Source organism: Pongo pygmaeus, chromosome 10 (genome assembly GCF_028885625.2).
Source record: "Pongo pygmaeus isolate AG05252 chromosome 10, NHGRI_mPonPyg2-v2.0_pri, whole genome shotgun sequence".
NCBI lineage: Eukaryota > Metazoa > Chordata > Mammalia > Primates > Hominidae > Pongo > Pongo pygmaeus.
Genome location: NC_072383.2, coordinates 125,849,339 through 125,866,894, shown reverse-complemented (window position 1 = coordinate 125,866,894; position 17,556 = coordinate 125,849,339). Strand labels below are relative to the sequence as shown.

General features: G+C 40.7%; 1 long non-coding RNA gene across 1 annotated transcript in view; it reads left to right on the top strand.

Moving 5' to 3' along the window:
* The first annotated feature begins 2,129 nt into the window (after positions 1–2,129).
* Positions 2,130–17,556, top strand: part of LOC129010637 (uncharacterized) — a 29,241-nt gene continuing 13,814 nt past the window's right edge. The window contains exon 1 of the long non-coding RNA XR_008493043.1: positions 2,130–2,412. This is a non-coding gene — a long non-coding RNA (uncharacterized LOC129010637). The remainder of the gene's footprint in view (positions 2,413–17,556) is intronic.

Below are 17,556 nucleotides of genomic sequence, written 5' to 3'. Positions count from 1 at the left end.
ACCCTGCCTATTAACAAAGGAGACACAGTTACACCCTATTATCAAGATTTTTATTGTATTTACTCGTTTTAGACCCTTTCTTTACTCTTGCATCCTTAAAGTGAATCTGTGACACCCGCATTGCTTAAGTATCTCCTTTAGGTGATTAAATGAGATCAGGGTGGTGTCTATTATGACACAAACAAAACAAAACAGTACTATGATGGGAGGTACAGGCACCCAGAGATGGAGGGAGAGGCAGGACTAGGAGCAAGAGCAGGCAGCTTCCTTCCTCCCAGGCACAGAAGCAAAGGGAGGCTGTGGTGCTGACATCCCCACTGTGTAAGGAGGGGAAGGGCTGGAGCCCTGTGTCTGGACACAGAAGAGAAAGAGAATCTGAGGGATACCAGAGGCAGGGCATCTGGTTTACCCACAACATTGGTTAAATAAACATCATACTGATTTTACCATTAAAACTGGGTCCCAAAAGAGCCATTTACTGGAAACTGTTTATGTGTTTATAAGGCCTGTGTGTACGTCCTCGAAAATAATGTGATTTTTTCCTTAAAAACCTGGTTGAAGAATGTCCCCAAATGTACCATCCTGTATCTCCATGGCTTGATTAGAGGCCTTAAGTTCCAGGTGTCCTTTAATTCCACTGCTCTGCGTTTTGCTCTCATGACCAAAGGGAACTGTCACCGTAATCCTATCACTATGTATTTTCTGAGATGATATGAAGGAGGAATACTTTCAATAGTAAAAACTAAGTAGAGAGGGACGTAATACCATTAGTTCAGTGTTATCTTACACATCTGTAATATCTAGAGGAGAACAAACAAGTATAAATAAAAAGACTCCTTTTCCCCACTTACCCATTGGCTAGTAAAAGCCTATGATTTGTAGCACCATACATTTTCCCCTTCCTAGTGGCCCAGGAAAGATGCTCAACAATTTTCATTATATTTGAATGTTGATGTCAACTTGTCCCTAGGAATGAAGGGCCTTCAAGCAATTAGGCAAAATACTGTCGCACAAAAGATTCTGTCCTGCTTCTGGGTTGTAGGAACCACCTGAATTGCCATCTAACCCCTGGGGCAAGTCCAACAAGGAACTGGCTACCTGAAGGAGCTGCCCCAGGCAAAAAACACAGATGAGGATAATAAAGTTCCACGGGGAGGAACCTACCGGGAGAAGAACGAGAAGAGTCCTGCTTCAGCTGTGCCAAAGAATGGGGTCTTTTTCTTATAGCAGCTACATGCAGCCACAGCGGTGGTGTTGCAATGGGAAAGGTTCCCCTGTCCCCCTTGCAGGGCGTGCGATGGGGTGTGCTCGCTTCTTCAGTGCCCCGTTGGTCGTACCTCTAATGGGGCCTACAGATGGGCAGGTTGTGGGGCTCCAACCCCATGGCAGTGTCTAGGGGTGGATGTTTACAGCTGAAGCCCCAGAGGGCGTGTGTTCCAGAGTGCGCTCTTAGTTCTCGTTCTATAGCTCAATTAGACCCTCTACCCTGTCGTAAGGACCGAGGGCTTTCTGTACCCCGGGTTCCTGCCTTGGTGTACCGGAAGAATCGGATCACACGTGGGCTTGGAGGATGACTGCAAAGTTGTATTGAGTGGAAGTAACTCTCCGCCGACAGGAGAGTCAGAAAGGAGATGGTTTTCCCCTGGAGTTAGGCGACTCCAGAAGGGAGATGGCTTTCCCCTGGAGTTGGGCCGGTGGGTGCCCGGGCTGTCCTCCTGCTGCCCAGGCCAAACTCCACTTTGTCCCCCTGGTCGATGGCCTGCCGGGGAGCCGGCGGGCGAGCCGGTGTCTGTAGGTGTGTTCTTCGGCTGACGTGCTCTCCATGACCAGCCGCTTCTGTCTTCTTCCACTGAAGCGTTCCTCTCGCCCTCCAGCAGCTTCTGTCTCTGCCTTGCTAGGGTCCTGGGTTTTTACAGGCCCAGGGTCGGGGCGTGGCGGGCCAGGGTGGTCTTGGAAAAGCAGGAGTGCCTGTCCTCACCTAGGTCCCTGGGGCTAGAGGCCTAGCCAGGGACCCGGCCCTTTCTAGCCAGCGCTTTCCTTCCCCGCTTCCGTATCATTTAAAGGGACCGTGCTCTTCCTTTCCCAGCACTCCCGCAGGAGTGTTAAACGGCCGGCAGGAATCATCCGCTAGAGAAGCGGAAGGGAGAGAATGGAAATGGCCGCATGCAGCTCCTCTCCCCCAGACAGCTCGGGGCTCAGCGGAATGAGCACAGTCTGCAGGGCAAGTGTGGAGGACTTCAGTCCCCTCTACTGTATATTGGCGTTAGGACTCAAGTTGTCCCTGAAATAGAGGAAGGTGTTTTCTAGAGTAGTAGTAATTATCACAGTCAAAAAAGTAGGCAAGAGCACTTAGGAAAACTGTGCGGAGATCAGCTGCTGATATGTAAATACTGCTGAAGCTGCTTATTCAAGGTAATCTGAATTTCCTGTTTTAAAAGTGGACTCAAACTCTGCTTTCTCATCAGAAGACTTTTTTTTTTTTTTTTTTTTAAGATTCTACTCCTTTTGTCTGCTCTGTGACTTTTCTGAGCTTTAAAATCTGTCAACTTTTAAGGAGGAAACAAAACCCAAAACATGAAATATCGGTGATTGTTAGTAACTCTTTCAGTGGTTGATGGCAAAAAAAAAAAAAAAAAAGACAGTGGCTTTTTAATCTATGGATTTTATTAACCTTCCCTGCATCAGTGCCACAACGACTGCAAAGACTGAAAAATATCTGTTCTGTTCTGAACTGGCCAGTCTGCTTTGGAAATAGGTGGCATCCTCAGGACCCGGGGAAAATGTTTGAGACAGAGGACGGGCTGGCCTTATTATTATTTGTATCATTGTGAAAATGAGCTTCAATTTATATTTCACACTCACCTATTACCGTCATTGCCCAGATATGTATTTGTGCTAACTCAGAGATGATTAAGAGGTAGTTGGAATATCCTACTGGATTTATTAATTTCAACTTGAAGGCATATTCAAAAAATTAATTATCAGGAAATAGATGAAATAGCTAATAAGCATATGAATAACTATGAATTTTTTTTTAAATTGTAATTCTTAGAAAACCAAAACTCCTACTGAACACAACTGGAAGTAAGATGGACAAAAATTAGTGAAATCAAAAAAACTAACATATAAAACAAACCCCCATGACACAAATTTACTTAAAGAACAAACCTGCACATGTACCTGTGAACTTAAAATAAAAGCTAAATTTAAAAAAAGGAGGGGCAGGACTGGGCATGGTGGCTCATACCTGTAATCCTAGCACTTTGGGAAGCTGAGGGGCGGGCAGATCACTTGAGGTCAGGAGTTCCAGACCAGCCTGGCCGACATGGTGAAACCCCATCTCTACCAAAAATACGAAAATTAGCCAGGCGGGGTGGCAGCGCGTGCCTGTAGTCTCAGCTACTCAGGAGGCTGAGGCAGGAGAATCCTCTGAATGCTGGAGGCAGAGGTTGCAGTGAGCCGAGATCTTGCCACTGCATTCCAGCCTGGGAGACAGAGTGAGATATTGTTTCAAAAAAAAAAAAGATAAAACTAAAATATTTTATAAGTCCAAACAAGATCTAAGACATTAAGAAGAACTCCACATCAGGCTCCAGAGAATTAAGGAGACCCTACTAGAGCATCACAGGTTGTTTTGCTTTATTTATTTATTTATTTGAGATGGAGTCTTGCTCTGTTGCCCAGGCTGGAGTGCAGTGGCACAATCTTGGCTCACTGCAACCTCCACCTCCCAGGTTCAAGCAATTCTCCTGCCTCAGCCTCCTAAGTAGCTGGAACTATAGGCACCTGCCACCACACCCAGCTAATTTTTGTATTTTTAGTAGAGAAGGGGTTTCACCATGTTGGCCAGGCTGGTCTCGAGCTCCTAAGTTCAACTGATCCGCCCTCCTCGGCCTCCCAAAGTGTTGGGATTACAGGCGTGAGCCACCACGCCTGGCCAATCATCACAGATTTTTAGGCTTCTGTGCCTTGAAAGACAATTCCAGAAAATGTACGTGGGAAGACTGAAGATGCCTTTCCCAACTGTGCGAGACGACAGAACAAACGTTGCAGGCTAGGAACGGACTTGATTGGGGTCTAGGGTGTGTACTCCACACTTTTTTATCCAGACCATGAAAGCCTGCCTTTTTGGGACTAAGAGTAAGCAAGAATTAGATCATTCTGTTAGACTGTCCTGACTTTAAACTTCTCCTGGGTGCTGCTTCTACTTTCTGAAATAAGGACGACCTCTGTATGGTGACTTTTCCTATCAAAATGTCGACAGTGGTATTTATTATACTATTTAGTTTCGTTAGTCACCATTAATTGTTTCAAGTGCTTTTTCAAAGTCATTAGCTGAAATCCTCCAGCTCATTCAGCGATGCTTTCAATTAATCCACTTAAAGAGCTCTTTGTATCACAACACATATGTGCTTGTTAATGGGCGATTAGTGGGTAGTATATCCAATATTTTCTTCTTGAGACAATTCACAACTAAGCAGGGCTGGAGATCATGTATACACAACCCGAGTGGATTATGCAAGCTCCTCTTCCAAGTAGTAGAAATAATAAAGATTTCACAGCTATTTTTACAACTAAGGCTTCTCATGTTTTAAGGGAAAAAGAAGTTTGTATAGCTATGGCATAGTTAGTTTTTCTAAAAGCTAACTACAGTCTTCATGCACAGAGTTAGGGGAAACCCCATGAACACTGAACAGAAAAAATAGAAATAGCCCCCATGTACCACTTTGGAATATTCTTTCACAAACGTGAGATCCATCTTTTATTGAAGTCTGTGCTCAGCATGGCTTCGTTCTCCAATAGCAGTCCCTTTGCTATCCAAGGTTATTTGAACAGAAATCAAAACTGGTGAGTTTCATAGGGGTGGCCAGACGTGGAGCAATTGGAACTGAGGTGGACAGGGAAAAGGCTGAGCTGACCATGGGTCAGTCAGGTGGAACGCCAGGCTCACGAATACGAAGCTGGCCTGCAGAGCTGAGTAACCGAGCATCTCACTTCTGGAAGGAAGAACACACTACCTAAGTTGAATTTCTCTTTCCCTCACTTACAGGGGAACTGTTAACCTCCCCATACCTCCATTTCTTCATCCTCAAAATGGGGATAATAGTTTATCCATCTCACTGGGTTGTTGGCATAATTGCATGAGATAATGTGTGCTTGTCATCTTCCACGCAGGCCCATCTGATCAGTGAACATGGGACATGGTGCCAACCCCAGGGCCTCTGCACTGGGTCACCTGCTTAGAGTCTCATCTTCTGGGTCTTTCCATGGCTGACTAACTCTTCATTCAGATTTCCCTTCATAGGGAGACCTTCCCCAAGGATCTTTAAAAACTATTGTCTGGAGTTTATTTTTGTAATAATATTCACCAGTATCTGAAACATCATTAGTTTATTTGCTTATTGCAGTCTCCTTGCCCCTAGAATGACCTCCCCTGAGCATAGGGACCATGTTTGTGTCATTTCAGCTCAACCATCCCAGCATCGAGCATTGTGCTGTCACGAAGCAGTTCCCAAATCAAACAGAAATTCCACATGAGTGAATAAGTGGATCTGGTGACTGTTGGGGAATGGATCAGCAGGGTGCAGAGCCAGGTATCAGCAGCTCCAACAAGGAGAACAGTATGCTGAAGGAACCTACTAGAACAGTATGTCGAAGGAACCTACTAGAACAGTACACCGAAAGAACCTATTAGAACAGTACGCCAAAGGAACCTGCTAGAACAGTACAAGGAACCTACTACAACAGTACCTTGAAGGAACCTGCTAGCTTGATACAAGAGTAACTGCGGTTTTTGCCATTAAAAGTAATGGCAAGGCTGGGTGCCATGGCTTACATCTGTAATCCCAGCACTTTGGGATGCCGAGGCGGGTGGATCACTTGAGGTCAGGAGTTTGAGAACGGCCTGGCCAACATGATGAAACCCCGTCTCTGCTAAAAAGACAAAAAGTAGCTGGGTGTGGTGGTGCATGCCTATAATCCCAGCTACTCAGGAGGCGGAGGCAGGAGAATGGCTTGAACCCGGGAGGCAGAGGTTGCAATGAGCCAAGATAGTGCCACTCAACTCCAGCCTGGGGGACAGAGGGAGACTCTGTCTCTAAATAAATAAATAAATAGGCTGGGCATGGTGGCTCACGCCTGTAATCTCAGGACTTTGGGAGGCCAAAGTGGGTAGATTACCTGAGGTCAGGAGTTTGAGACCAGCCTGGACAACATGGTGAAACCCCGTCTCTACTAAAAATTCAAAAAATTAGCTGGGCGTGGTAGCGGGCACCTGTAGTCCCAGCTACTCGGGAGGCTGAGGCACGAGAATCGCTTGAACCCGGGAGGCAGAGGTTGCAGTGAGCCGAGATCGCGCCACTGCACTCCAGCCTGGGCAACAAGAGCAAAACTCCCTCTCAAAAAATAATAATAACAATAAATAAATAAATAATGGCAAAAACCACAATTACCTTTGCACTAACCTAATACTTACAGAATCTCTCCTTTTCTCCATCATAATTTTTGAGAAACCTTCTTATTTTTAGGCTGCTGTGTCAAAACCCTTTTGCCTGGCAGGCCTGCCCCATCTTCCCCACAAGAAAGCACTGCCGGTTTCCTCTGGCTTAGAGCCCAAGGCTATGGGGAAGACAGTGTCAGGATAGTAAATATCAGGTGTGGCTGTCGGTCTCCCTCTGTTTCTGTGCTTGATGAAGGCAGAGGGAAGGACAATGGTGCATTTGAGCCTTCCTTTTGAAACCGACTTTATGAGAGAATGAATGGCAACAGGGACAGTAGCCACATCAGCAGCAGCAGCAAGCACTGCAGGGTTTCCCCGGGCCTGGTGCTGTTTCCTACACAGTATCTCATTGCTTCTCACAGTGGCCCAAAGAGGTAGCTACTATTATTATCCCCATGTTACAGTTCAAGAAATAGGCTCCCCAAACTTCTGGACCTTCCCCAAGGTCATGCCGTGGATACAAATCAAGGTCAGGACTCAAACTCAGGGCACTGAAATGTAGAGCTTCCATGTTTAACCATGAAGAGTGTTCCAAGGAGACAGCTCAAGTTGAATAAATAAAATAAATGGGATAAGTAGAAGGACTTATGTAATCATATAAGAAGGAAGTACATGAAAAATATGCATGTTTGTGCTTGATTGATTGATGGATTGATCAATTGATTTAAAGGAATCATGGAGACTGGAGACAGTGGGAATAGGAACAGTCTAAGCCCTGTGCAAAGGTAATAAATAAATACTCTTTTTTTTTTTTTAGTAGTTTCCAGGCAGCAATGTAGTATCATAAGCAAATATTATGTTTTTGTTTTTATTTCACAAGAGAAGACAGAAACCTAGAATTTGATATGATGTTTTCACCCCACTCCTCATTTTAAATAGGTAATTAAGTTTTTTTAAACTTTGAACAGGCCAACACAAAAGGATTGAGACACCAATCATGGGAGGCTAATATGGCCTCGAGCTATCAGTTTAAACCTCTAGTTTTGGGGATTGGTTTAGGATTTGGGCTATACTGAATTATCCCAGGAGAGCTGTCTGTTTTCTGTGTGTACAGTGAGGATTGTGGGGGTGGGGGCTTGCTTCTAAGTGTGTTTAGAAACCCATCTCATGAAGGTCATAGGGGTCTGCTTTTACATTCACGACGTGGACTTCACATCTGAACCTAGAGACGGGCGTGGAAAAATGAACTTGTATAATTGGCCATGAGGCACAGCACACAAAGCCTCCTGGCACATTAAGGACATTATCAGTCTAAGAGGATGGATGTTTTTCCACACTCCACTAATGTCTCAGCATTGTGAGGAATGTAAACTTCGGCTTTGACTTATGAATTCAAGAATGAAGACTAATGATAGGGAAAACGTAATTGTAACCCTTCCTCCTACCTTCCTCTTTCCTGCAGGCAGCTCCCTCACTGTTGCAGGGGCATCTTTCCCATTAAGCAAATGAGAGTTCCATGTGCAAATGGTGTCCTGGGATCAGGGCGAGATGATCCCTGTCTAGATGCATTTTAATATTGCGTGTGTTGTTTCACATCCTTAAACATACTCCCGGAAATATGTTTAGCAATCTAACAGAATTGAAATCAAGTTTAATGTAAAATTACATTGATTTTCTATAGGTCAAAAGGGGGCAATTAAATGTGTTTTTACTATATCGTTAAAAATCAAGTTACTACTATCCTCTGCCTGTTCGATTAAATGATAACATACTGAACATATGTAAATGATGCAGTTTCATCATGAAGAGATTGAGTCAAATTGAGGGACCGTGTGTTTTCAGTGAATGAGATCTATGAATTGATGAAGGCAAGAACTGTTCTCCGTAACAAATGGAGTCTTACTGTATTTGAAGAAAATTGCATGCTTTTGCTTTGCCTTCAAATTGGGCTTTGTTGTTGTTGCTATTGTTTTCTGTTAATCCAACACGAAGTTTAAAACTCCAAAACTGCAGGTATCATACTTGTTCTATAAACCAATATCTCCCTGAATCTTGTGCCCATAGCTAGCACTCAAATGAGTATGTCATTGCATACTCCAAGTAGTTAGTATTCTGGATACTGATACTTAAAATTCCTAAATGTCTTGGTGTTTTTAAAGATGATCAATATGGCAGAACCACCATCAACTTGGAGATTAGTGTCGTGTGTTCTTATCTTCCATACATCTTGGATAAATCACTTCTCTTAGACGGTAAAATGAAGCCATTGGAGCTTACTGGTGCCCCTAGGTAGACAGTGTGTGCCTCAGCTGCAGTGAAAGGTGATTTTAGGTGGCACCAGCCTCCATATTAAATGATATTAAACCATATGGTGAAAAACCATTTCCCATTATAATTCTCCTTTAGTCTGCCTGGTTGCATGAAGCAGAAAATCTGTTTGGTGAAGGTGTGTTCTTTTAACTTTTTAATCCCCCTCTCTAACAAAGGGAGAGCCCATTCCGGCTCAGGGATGAGGATCTAGCTGGAATTTTTATTATATTTATTCATTTCTATTGAATTTGCTTTTATGGCCAGACATAGTAACTTTTCTATTTGCACTGCAAAAAGGACATGAGTCTTTAAAATCTAGTGACCTTCCTGTCTGTCCTTCCTCTCTTGCTGTAGTTCTAGGCTGTCTCAGCATGTGAACGACTATAGCCTCTAGGCTAGGCAAGAAATTATAGCTGAAGATGGAAACTGAAAAACTGAGATAGTAGTTGAATAAGGAAACTTACATGGCCAAATGGCCTTTCACCTATGGTGGAAATCACGTTCGTGATGGGAGGTTGTTTATACCCTCAACTTTGTGATAACTAACTTGCTTCTTGTGGCCTCAATGACTTTATTCTGTATCTTCAATGCCATATAAGTGACCTGACTTCACTTGTTAGCAACCAAGCAGCCCACACCTTGTCTTGGCTTTATACCTGCAGGCTTCTGTGTAATTTCCTGTTGACTCAGGCAGATCTATACCGAAAAGGCAATAAAAACGTGTGTTTTTCCTATTATTCTCTTTACATGAGAGAAAAACTCAGTCCTTTGTCTATAATTCTTATTAGTCATTGATTACTCACAAGGGGCGGGAAAGAACAGAGACCCAATAACAGTAGGGAGAAAACTCCTAAGCATGTTTTCTGGAGAAATACAGTAAGAGAAAATTCCCTGGTGAGCCTTTTGCACAAAGCATTGCACTGAGAATTATAAAGCTAGAGAGAATATTTCGATGGAATTAATTGCGCATGATTTTTTAACTAGATGGAAATTGACTAGCATATTATAGCTCCCTTATTACATTTAAGTGCACTCAGCGTATACTGTACAAATGCCATAGATAAACCATCTGCCTGTGCTAGGGCTTTGATTCATTATAAATAATCTTTGCATAACCTGCACTGTCCTCTACCTAGGGGCTTCCCACATGCTTCCTTATACTGAGTTCCCTGAGGGGAGTCGGCGCTGGTGGGTATTTAAGAACATTGCATCTGGCCAAGCAAATGCAGTGTTTAAAAAAAAAAAAAAAGCAACAAGAAAAGAGAGGAAAAAACAAAACACAATCCCTAAACCTCTACAAAGACTTTTCAATGCATTGTGGCTGCTTTCATTATGTTTCCAGTACAAATCAAAAAGTTGACAAAGCTGTTAAGAAAATAGTGTGTATTTCTTCTTTCCTGATGTTATTTCTATATTCACACCATCCAGACCCAGCTTCCCAGTCATAGAGGAAGTAATGATATTTTGCAGAAACAATGGTTGGTATTGTGGAAATAGACTTTTAACAAGTATGTGATGAGCAGATGGTGCTATTTTTGACTCTGGTAAAAAATTTTATTTTAATAATTAATTTATTTTAATAAGCTGTGCAAACCAAAACTGAAGACATGTGATCAGCATTCTCATTCAACAATGGGTTATGAGCTTTCAGGCTTCTGAGAGAGTTGTTTTTTTAATAGCTTCATCTGTCTTTTCTTTCCTGTTTTGGAGAGAGGATGTCTTCTACCATTCCAGAAGTCCCAACAAATCATGATTACAATTTTAAAACTCAAATAAAAACTTTCATTTGAATAAAAGGAATACATATTATTAGAATTTGAAAGAACCAGTATAGCTGAAGAAGGCTCATCTTTTATTCATTGCATATATCTTGCATGAGACTACTTTACTAGTTTGAGTTAACATACTTATTTTATGTAATTGTGGGAACGTTTGGGCTATGGTAATTTAGTGACATTTTGCAAAAACATAATTTTGCAGGGACTTGGACAAACTAACTGTTCTGGTTCCTTTCTTAATTTCCCAATCTCAGATGAGCTCTAAATCCCATTGCCACAGGCCTGTGGTCCTCATATGAGTCCAGCATATTTCCAGCTGCTGCTCAACACAATCCCACTCAGCACAGTGTGCACTAAGGCACCTCAGTGGGCAAAGAGAACACAGGTTACTGTTGTGCTTTTGACCCTGTGCATCTGTTCACCTCTCCTCTGAGTGCATATCTCCTGACCAGGATCACAAGATGAAAATGTTTTTCTTACTCAGATGCCTGAAAACTAGAAGGCAACAAATGAATTCTTAGTACTCTAGGTTAGCAGTCCCCACCTTTTTGGTACCAGGGTCCAGTTTCATGAAAGACAATTTTTCCATGGACAGGGAATGGTTTGGAGATGATTCAAGTGCATTTACATTTATTGTGCTCTTTATTTCTACTATGATTACTTACTCAGCATAATGTAGGATCAGTGTGAGCCCTGAGCTCATTTTCCTGCAGCTAAATAGTCCCATCTGGGGATGATGGGAGACAGTGACAGATCATCAGGCATTTGATTCTCATAAGAAGCACACAATCTGGATCTCTCATATGCAAGCACAGTTCACAGTAGGGTTCACACTCCTATGAGAATCTATTGCCACTGCTGATCTGACAGGAGGCAGAGCTCAGGTGGTAATGAGAGCAATGGGGAGTGGCTGTAAATACAGATAAAGCTTTGTGTCATGCTTGCCTGTCACTAACCTCCTGCTGTGAGGCCCAGCTCCTAACAGGCCACGAACTGGTACTGGTCCATGGCCTAGGGGTTGGGGACCCCTGCTCTAGGCTTTTCAATAATTCTCGGTTTACACACTGAGCGTGGCTTCACAGACATAGAAAAACATAGAAATCACGCAACCATTGAAGTTTCTCTGATCCACAGAAAAGGAAATAAGCATCAACTATAGGCTGATAGAATTCAACTTCTGTTTATCTTGATTGAGGAATTCAGGTCTCCAGGTTGGAGAGAGGATACATTTCTGTTGTTTTAAACTGCCAAATTTAGCTATGTGCATGGCAGCGCTCAGAAAGGCATTCAACAGCTGGTGCTGGTACAAATGTTTGCAAATCAATGGAAACCTAAGATGTGTTGCAATATTTAACTTAAACCTGTTTTCTGAGAGAGTCATTATATATATATAATGTATATATACACATTTTATATATATTACAGTATATAAATATAATATAGTATATAATAATTATATATTATATTACATAATATATAAATATTATTATATATAACATATATATAATGTCTACCTTTGAATTGTATTGTTAAGAACAATAACATTCTATGATATCTTTTTTGTCAAGTTCAGGGGCCAATGATTTATACAACCAAAGACAATGAATATACAAACATAAGGTAAAAGTTCTCCCTGACTCCATGGCTGCTTTAACTTGCTCCGAAATCATGCTTTTGGGGTTTTTATTGTTTAAATTGCTTTCTAAATAGCATTTTAGCCTTTATCTGGACACAACTAATCATTAAAAATTCAAAGACACATTCATGGTATCTTTATTGTGATAAAAGTAAATTAGATGAAATAACTTATTAACTCCTTTTTTTAGGAAAAGATGTCCACTTTATATTTTGTTCCTTTTTCATACTCCCTATTTCTCTAAAGTTTACCCAGATGCTCACTGCATTTCCAGATAGGCAGGATAGTTAAGGAAGTTCAGAAGGAATAGTTTGTTCATAACAGCTTTCTTGAGATATAATTCACACACCATAATATTCATCATTTAAAAGTGTATAGTTATCATCCTTCGCCCAATTTTTGATGGGGTTGTTTGATTTTTTATTGTAAATTTGTTTAAGTTCTTTGTAGATTCTGGATATTAGCCCTTTGTCAGATGGGTAGATTGCAAAAATTTTCTCCCATTCTGTAGGTTGCCTCTTCACTCTGATGTTAGTTCCTTTTGCTGTGCAGAAGCTCTTTAGTTTAATTAGATCCCATTTGTCAATTTAGGCTTTTGTTGCTATTGCTTTTGGTGTTTTAGACATGAAGTCCTTGCCCATGCCTGTGTCCTGAATGGTATTGCCTAGGTTTCCTTCTAGGGTTTTTATGGTTTTAGGTCTAACATTTAAATCTTTAATCCATCTTGAATTAATTTTTGTATAAGGTGTAAGGAAGGGATCTAGTTTCAGCTTTCTACATATGGCTAGCCAGTTTTCCCAGCACCACTTATTAAATAGGGAATCCTTTTCCCATTTCTTGTTTTTGTCAGGTTTGTCAAATATCAGATGGTTGTAGATGTGTGGTATTATTTCTGAGGGCTCTGTTCTGTTCCATTGGTCTATATCTCTGTTTTGGTGCCAGTACCATGTTGTTTTGGTTACTGTAGCCTTGTAGTATAGTTTGAAGTCAGGTAGCGTGATGCCTCCAGCTTTGTTCTTTTGGCTTAGGATTGTCTTGGCAATGCGGGCTCTTTTTTGGTTCCATATGAACTTTAAAGTAGTTTTTTCCAATTCTGTGAAGAAAGTCATTGGTAGTTTGATGGGGATGGCATTGAATCTATAAATTACCTTGGGCAGTATGGCCATTTTCACGATATTGATTCTTCCTATCCATGAGCAAGAAGACATTTATGTAGCCAACAGACACATGAAAAAATGCTCATCATCACTGGCCATCAGAGAAATGCAAATCAAAACCACAATGAGATACCATCTCACACCAGTTAGAATGGCGATCATTAAAAAGTCAGGAAACAACAGGTGCTGGAGAGGATGTGGGGAAATAGGAACACTTTTACACTGTTGGTGGGACTGTAAACTAGTTCAACCATTGTGGAAGACAGTGTGGTGATTCCTGAAGGATCTAGAACTAGAAATACCATTTGACCCAGCCATCCCATTACTGGGTATATACCCAAAGGATTATAAATCATGCTACTATAAAGACACATGCACACGTATGTTTATTGCAGTACTATTCACAATAGCAAAGAGTTGGAACCAACCCAAATGTCCAACAATGATAGACTGGATTAAGAAAATGTGGCACATATACACCATGGAATACTACGCAGCCATAAAAAACGATGTGTTCCTGCCCTTTGCAGGGACATGGATAAAACTGGAAACCATCATTCTGAGCAAACTATTGCAAGGGCAGAAAACCAAACACTGCATGATCTCACTCATAGGTGGGAATTGAATAATGAGAACACTTGGACACAGGATGGGGAACATCACACACCGTGGCCTGTTGTGGGGTGGGGGGAGGGGAGAGGGATAGCATTAGGAGATATACCTAATGTAAATGATGAGTTAATGGGTGCAGCACACCAACATGGCACATGTATACATATGTAACAAACCTGCACGTTGTGCACAGGTACCCTAGAACTTAAAGTATAATAAAAAAAAAAGTGTATAGTTCTGTGGTCTTTATTATGTTCAAAGAGTTGTGCAACCCATCACATCTATCTAATTCCAGATGATTTCATCACCCCAAAGGGAACTCTGTACCTGTGAGCAACTCATTCCCCATTCTTCCTTTTCTCGCTTCTGATATTGCTAATCCGCTTTTTGCCTCTATGGATTTGCCTATTCTGGACATTGTGTATATGTAGCATTATACAGTGTGTGACCTTTTTATCTGGCTTCTTTTACTTAGCACAGTGTTTTCAAGGTACATCCAAGTTCTCTCCTATAGGAGTCTTTCTTAGACTCATACAAATTATATTTGTTAAATTGAAACTTCTTATAGTATCGATACTATGCGAATGCTACAACTATGGCTGACTTTAAACTACTAACTTGACGTCATGGAATATGGGGCTGGGAAGATAATGCACTTCACATTAGCACGTGGTCTTATAGATTCCCAGTGTACAGGTACATTAGTCACAAACAATAGCTAGACCCTGAGCAGTAATTTGATGTACTAAAAATAATTAGAATGTGAGGAGTTTTGAGTGTTTCTTACTTTTTAAATGTGATTTATATAATTATAAGTTGATAACCATTAATTTCTAATAACTGTTGGCTTTAATGACTGGCTCACAAATTCCCTCAAAATTTAACAATTGACAGTCATATGCTGGAAGGAGCTGCCTCCTCATACCATTAGTAGAGCCAGGATTGGAGTGCTGAACATCTTCCTTCAGAGACTGAGCATGCAACCTCTGGCCACCTACCTTCCAGAACTGTCAACAATGGTTTCATACTTGGATCCATGACTATAACATATGGTTGGTTCCCTCCTCCTGGAAATGCCCCCTCCTGCCCACTACAGTAGGTGGATCCTTCTCCAACGTATCTTCCCTGACCATCCCGGCCTCGCCAAGTGCTGCCAAACACACATGGCAACTGCCATTTCTGGAGAAGATCACTTGTCTATAATCCAAGACATTCCATTTCCATGAGGTTTTTCTTCATGTGACTTAAGGACAAGGAAAATTTTGATAATTGCATTTGATATTTTAGTACTATTTGCATTTAATATTTCAATACTATGTAATAATAGTTTAACACTATTTAATTACTGTATAAAATCCTACTTATAAATTATATATTACATGTATTGCCCAGTAATAAAAGCCATTACTTTCAATGGCAAAAACCACAATTACTTTTGTACCAACCTAATACTTATAAAACATATAGTGTAAAATATTTCATGTAAATGCATATCATATTTTATATTGTAATACAGTATATACTTAATCTTATAGTAAATCCCACACATTAAATTATAAGGTCTTTACTATAGTCCAAACATTATAATTTAGACCATATAATTTAACATATAAGAATTAATGTATAGGATTTAATATACCATACTGGCTCATGTAATCAACATTAGAATTCTGTTGGAAAGATATTTTTCCTTCATTTTGCATATGAGGAAACTGAGGCTGAGAGAGTTACAGAGCATGTACAGGGTCCCCCCAATATAAAGTTTGGAATCTACATTAAAGGTAAGAACTCTCTGAGTCTCCTATGTGCAATGATCAGGCTGGTGTGAGGGCAAGGTGCATCCTAGAAATGTCACTATTTTGTCTGGTTTAATGCATCCCTGAAGTATTACCATATTATCTGGTTTAATGCACCCTAGAAGTGTTACCGTATTACCTGGTTTAATGCATCCTCAAAGTGTTACCATACTATCTGATTTAATGCACCCTAGAAGTGTTGCCATATTATCTGATTTAATGCATGCCAGAAGTGTCACTACATTATCTGGTTTAATGGTAAGTTATGTAGTTACAATGTATGTCAGTGGGTGAATTTTCTTAGGGGTTGTGCTAATTTATTTTTATAACCTTGAGTTTATGGCCATGAATAGAATTGCTTTTTGTCTCTGAAGTATACCATATAAAAAATATATTGGAACATATTTTGATTTTCTTTTAGTTAGATCTCGGATTTTATTAATTCTTATCTAGGATTTTTACATAAATTGTTATTATAGATTTTAGCAAAGATGAGTTTTATTTTCTGTGTCTTTTTCTCAAACTACTTTATCTTTTCTTTTTTTTTCTTATTGCCTTATTCATCTTTTTTTAGCCTTTTAGTTTCCTTTTCTTTTCTTTTTTTTTTTATTTTTTTTGTTGAGACAAAGTCTCACTCTTGTCCCCCAGGCTGGAGTGTGATGGCACAATCTGGGCTCACTGCAACCTCTGCCTCCCAGGATCAAGCAATTCTTCTGCTTCATCCCTGCTCCCCCCCGCCCCGCCCCCCCCCCCACTCCCCCCACCCCTGCCCCGAGTATCTGGGATTACAGACATCTGCCACCACGGCCAGCTAATTTTTGTATTTTTAGTATGGACGGGGTTTCACCATGTTGTCCAGGCTGGTCTAGAACTCCTGACCTCAGGTGATCCACCCGCCTCGGCCTCCCAAAGTGCTAGGATTACAGGCGTGAGTCACTGAGTCCCACCTTAGTTTCATTTTCTTTCCACTATTGTAAAGGATATGTTGGCTGATGGCCTGGGTATTTTAAAAATCATACATATCTATAATCCCCAAAGCATTAACTCTGCCTAATATTTATGTGCAAATCTCTACCAGTTTAAGTATTCATTTCAGAATAGAATTCCATTTACTATAGAGCCCTCTGCCAGCCTATGCCTGTACATTTATAATTATGACAAATTATGTAGCTGTCTGAGGGCCAGCACAATATCCTCATTCCAGATAACATCTATCACTCTCACTGTTAAAGAAAATTACTCTCCAAGAAATTTACAAATCTTTTGTTATAGTGGAATTCTTAAAATACCATTTGTAAGTACTTTAAAAAGTTGGTTTAAAAGATTCAGAGACATGTGAATATCTCTGTAACACAGCAATTAAAACCCAGGCCATAAAGGTAAATCCTGGCATATCACATTGTGTCCATCTGACTGTGGGTCTCCTTGCAATGAGGATAATAATAGCACCTACTTCTTAGGGAAGTTGTGAAGAATAAATAGATTCAAACATGTAAATTAGTCAGAACAGCATTTGCCACACTTTCTGTCAGGTAATTGTGCCTAGTTATAAATTTGCTAAGAGGTTTGCAAGAGACAAATGAATGGTATAAATCACCAAAAGGTAGGATAGCTTATTATAACTAATAATCAGCATAGATATTCCTTGTCTAATGTACAAATAAAGGGAAATAAAATGGTCTTCCTGACTTGGTGTAATCACTTCCAAGAAGTGATAATTCTGGAAGTAATTAAGAGTTCATGAGGCTAACTACCGGTCAGTGAAGTGTACTTCCCATCAGGAAACATGATAAACATGCAGTCATTTTTATTCCATAGTTCTAGATCC